The 5258-nt window shown below is 39.9% G+C and overlaps 1 pseudogene across 1 annotated transcript; it reads right to left on the bottom strand.

The window, feature by feature from the left end:
- Nucleotides 1-362: 362 nt before the first annotated feature.
- On the bottom strand, nucleotides 363-1684 carry LOC112607250 (annotated as a pseudogene). Its single transcript, XR_003115757.1, has one exon. The product of XR_003115757.1 is annotated as a chromobox protein homolog 1 pseudogene (transcript).
- Between the last annotated feature and the right edge of the window lie 3574 nt (nucleotides 1685-5258).

Genomic DNA, 5258 nt, shown 5'->3' on the forward strand with positions numbered 1-5258 from the left:
TTGTCTTTCCCTACTGTCTTATCTCCTCTACCACCCTCTTCCTCTTCCCTAACACCTCAGCCAGTGGCTTGGATGAACAAGCTGATATTTATAACTTCGTTACTGGAAAAGAAAGGGTCTTCTAATTTTATTAGCACCTCTGAGACAGAATGATCTGCTTGTACTGTATACTCTCCAATAAAAGACTTTCCCTCCTCATCAATTTCCATCTCCAAAATGGCAACTTTGGTAACTTATGAAATGGCTTAGTCCTTTGTGGGAACAGCAATAAGTTTAGGCAGGGAACACCTTGGCTTATAGGTTTCAGACATTCACAGCTTTTAAACAGTCTCTCACAGTCCTTATTTATGGTGCCAATGACATTTTTTTTTAAGGTAAAATATTCTGGACATAGAAGCAAATCATTAGTTGTCTGTTCTTTTCCATTGCTTCACCATTTCCTCTATCAGGCCCCAAATGTTAATCAAAGTGATGCTACCCATCTCCCTTTCTCCCCTCCCCATCCCTCCCCCAAATAATACACCAGTAATAGCCAAAGACTACACACATGCTACCCTGTAAAAATGCAGAGTTAACACTATTGGGAAGAAGGCTGTGGGTTGTGGAGATGCTCTTTGAAGATCTACAGTATTTTTTTGCTCTCCCACACACCCAATTCTGCAAGTTTTGTCCTTCATAGAAGGCCCTTTGCTTTTCTCAGCAAAGTGCAGAAAAGGTTGCCTTGAAACACTTACCCCCTTTCCCCTCCACTGGGATGGGTATGCAAACTATACAGCTTGAAATGGCTTTAAAGCACTTGGGCTGCTGCAGGGCACAGAAACTATACTGGCTCTTCAAGGACATCTTCTCAAGCCACCTCTATGGTGTCAAGACAAGTAGAACTCCTTCCCTTCCCACTTGAAACCCAGTCAGATGTGACAGGGGCTGGTACTCAGGAGCGTTAATTCTCGTCATCTTTTTTGTCATCATCCTCCGAGGGGTAGGAATGCCACGTCAGCCTTTCCTCATAGAAGGATATGACAACCTGTGGGCACTTGACATTGGCTTCCTTGGCAGGGACCAGGTCAGCCTCATCAGAGTTTTTCCATTTCATCAGGAACATGAGCTCTCCACTGGAGTCTGTAGCTCCAATAATCTGCTCCGGCTCCAAACCTCGAGCAAAGCCTCGTGGCTTTTCTGACTCTTCTTTCTTCTTCTTTGGTTTGCTCTCCTCTCCCTTATCTTCAGAATCAGAATCAGCTTTGCGCTTGCCTCCCTCTGATTTATCTGTCTCATGTGCTGTTTTCTGTGACTGCAGAAACTCAGCAATGAGGTCGGGGCAATCCAGGTTTTCTTCTGGCTCCCATGTGTTGTCCTCATCTGAGAACCCCTTCCACTTTAGGAGGTACTCCACTTTGCCCTTTACCACTCGACGGTCGAGAACTTTTTCCACCACACATTCCTCTTCCTCCTCTTCTAGCACCTCCTCCACTTTCTTCTTGTTTTGTTTTTTCCCCATAGTGCCCGCCAGCTTTCTGGTGTAAAGGGTGACGCTGCTCAGAGCAGCGCCCAAGAGCCCGAGAGGAATCGATGCTGCGCTACTGGCGCGTCGCGTCGGGTCACCTGGGGGAGTGGCGCCCAGGAAGGCAGCAAGCCGGGTGGCTGCAGTGGAGCCCCTCACTGAAGCGGCGTACCGCAGGCCCCAGCCCGAGAGATCTTAAAAGAAAAATGTAAGTTTACAAAATTCTATTTGGACACACTTTTTGTCATTCATTCTTTTCTGAAAGAATTTACAAGGTATTTGCACCAATGGAAATCACAAGTCTTGGGTTCTAAAAGGCTAAAAATAAAGCTTGAGTTGGGGTAGCTTTTGCCATACATTTGATAAGAAGGCCTCTCTACCAAGACAAGCTGAGAGTACTAAAAATATTAGAAAAAGGGTCACAAATGGGCAGTTCACTGGTTGCCTTTAGCACTCAGATATTATCTGTTTGGGGCACAGAGTGTTTTAAAAACTAAGTAATTATGTCACAATTGAGATCTTGAAAAATTCAGAGACTCAGCAATATAGGGCTACATTTCTGTGTGAAGACCATCGGTGATAGCTGAGCAGTATTTGTTTAGATAGGGCATATGCTTCCAATTTAACTTGGTCCTTAATTCTTTTTGGTTTTGCATGTGACCTATTTCACTGAATTATTTTCACCTGCTTGGCCCTATAGTATTTTATGGTTGGTATCCTCTGTATTAGTAGTATTGTTATTCAGAGCCTTCTAGCATGAATACTTCTTCCAACCATTCTACTTAGGAACACACACACTATTGGTAGCAATGTAAATTGGTACAAGTACTATGGAAACTAATACAGAAGTTCCCTGAAAAACAACAAGTAGAACTACCATATGATCCAGCAATTCCACCACTGGGTATATATCCAATACAGTGGAAATCAATATATTAAAGAGCTGTCTGCCCTCTCCTGTTTATTTTACCACTATTCACCATCGCCAAGATATGGAATCAACCTAAGAGTCCATCAGAAGAGGAATGGATAAATAAAATGTGGCACCTTTATACAATAGAATATTATTCAACCATAAAAGTAATAAAATGCTGCCATTTGCAGCAACATGGATGGAGTTGAAGGTTATTATGTTAATTGAAATAAGTCAAGCACAGAGAGACAAATACTATGTGTTCTCACTCATATGTGGGAGTTAAAAAGTGGATATCACAAAGATAGGAGTAGATTGGTAGTTATCAGAGGCCAGGAAGGGTAGTAGGGAGGAGGGGAAAAAAGGGTGATCAATTCAGGGGTCCGTATCCCCCAAGTTCTGGACCAGTACTGGTCTGTTAGGAACCCAGGGCACAGCAGGAGATGAGTGGATGAGCGAGCATTACTGCCTGAGCTGTACCTCAAGTCAGATCAGCTGCGACAGTAAATTCTCACGGGAGCACAAATCCTGTTATGAACTGTGCATGCGAGGGATCTAGGTTGTGTGCTCCTTATAAGAATCTAACTAATGCCTGGTAATCTGAGGTGGAACAGTTTCATCTTGAAACCACCCACATCCGTTCCCCCACTCCCATCCGTGGAGAAATGGAAAATTGGCTTATATCAAACCAGTCCCTCGTGCCAAAAATATTGGGGACCACTGGATTAATGGGTACAAATATACAGTTAGGTTGGATGCAGTGGCTCACACCTGTAATCCCAGCACTTTGGGAAGCAGAGGTGAGAGGATCCCTTGAAATTAGGAGATCAAGACCAGCCTGGCCAACACAGGAAAACAAAACCCAGTCTCTACTAAAAATACAAAAATTAGCCAGGCGTGGCCGCACACACCTGTAGTCCGGCTACTCAGGAGGCTGAGGCAGGAGAATAGCTTGAACCCGGGAGGCAGATGTTGCAGTGAGCCGAGATTGCGCCACTGCACTCAAGTCTGGGAGACAGACTCCATCTCAAAACAAACACAACAAACAAACAATCAAAAAAAACAAGATATGATTCGAAGAAATAAGACAATGTTCAATTGATCAGTAAAGTGATTATGTTAGCAATAATCTATTGTACGTTTTAAAATAGATGAGAATGATCTGAATGTTTCTAGCATAAAAGACGAATATTTAAGGTGATGGCTATCCCAGTTACCCTGACTTGATCTTTATACATTATATGAATGTATTAAATTATCATATGTACTCCCAAAAATGTACATCTGTGTCAGTAAAAAAAAAAGAAGAAAAATAGTCTTTCTATGTTTGCCAAAATATTTACCATTTCTGATGCTTTTCATTCCATCTTTAAAACTCTGAGATTCCATCTGGTATCATTTTCTTTCTGTCTAAGTACCTTTACCATTTCTTGTAGGGCATATCTTCTGGTGAAAAAATCTGTTAGTTATCAATTATTTGGAGATGACCTTCTCTTTCCTCCTTTCTTTTCCCTTTCCTTTTCCTTTTCTTTCCTTCTGCACTTTAAAGGTATTATTTTACTGTCTTCAGGACTTAATTTTTTAAACATTTTATTTATTTAGTTGACAAATAAAAAATGTATGTATTTATTATGTCCTTTAAAAATATGTACATTGTGGAATGGATAAATTGAGCTAATTAATGTATATGTCACTTCACATACTTAGGTGGTGAGAACTCTTAAAATCTACTCTTTTGGCAATTTTGAATAATACAATACATTGTTATTAACTACAGTCACCATGTTGTACAATAGATCTCTTGAATTTATTCCTAGCTAACTGAAAGTTGGCATCCTTTCAGCAACATCTCCCCAACTTTAGCTACTGCCACCCCTTCCCCCCAGCCCCTGGTAACACCACCATCTTCCTCTTTACTTCTATGAGTTCAACTTTATTTTAGATTCTAAGTGTGTAAGTGAGATTATGTGGTATTTGTATTTCTGTGCCTGATTTATTTCACTTAACATAATGTCCTCCAAGTTCAGTCATGTTGTCACAAATGACAATATTTTCTTCTTTTTTAAGGCTGAGTAGTATTCCATTGTGTACATATCACCACCTTTATCCATTCATTTGTTGATGGAGACAAACTAATTCTGTGTCTTGTTTGAACAGGCAATTAACTTGGACTGAAGTTGCAATCTGTCTCCTTAGCAAAAGATATCATGCAGCTAAGGAGACGGTTTTCAACCTGAGTCCAAGTTATTGCCTACTCAAAAAAGACGCCACATAGTGGCTTTTATTTCTATTGGTCCTCTTTAAAGATTGGAATAGATATATTAGGAGCTCAGCATCTACTGTTAATTTAACTTGCAAACCTCTCAACTGAAATGCTTTGCACTGTTTTTACTAACCTCCTCATTATGTCGACCTAACAATTTTAATCTTCAAATATATCATGCAGATTTACCAATTCAAAAACACAAAGATATATTTTAAAGGATGTTCTTTGAAGCTTCATTGGTAATTGCTATTTGCTAAAATTTCTGAAAAAATGTCAGCCAGGGTCTGGGTAAATAAATCATGATATATGCGTAAAAATTCATGATATCCAACTAGCTAAAAATAGACTTATGAGTCTTGGAATAAAAAGATTTCCAAAATATATTATATAGAAAAAGCAAGATAATAGGATTTGAACTCTGCATATACTTATATACGTAAAGCTGTATATGTAGAGTGTGTCTGGAGGTAATGGTGAAGGGAAACTTTTTGTTGTTTCTTTTTTAACCAGGGTATGCATTGATTTTTATAGTAAAAAAGTAAAATTCATGTCTCAAGGCTCTTCCTCAATATACAAAT

The sequence above is a fragment of the Theropithecus gelada genome, chromosome 14 (genome assembly GCF_003255815.1).
Source record: "Theropithecus gelada isolate Dixy chromosome 14, Tgel_1.0, whole genome shotgun sequence".
Classification (NCBI taxonomy): Eukaryota; Metazoa; Chordata; class Mammalia; order Primates; family Cercopithecidae; genus Theropithecus; species Theropithecus gelada.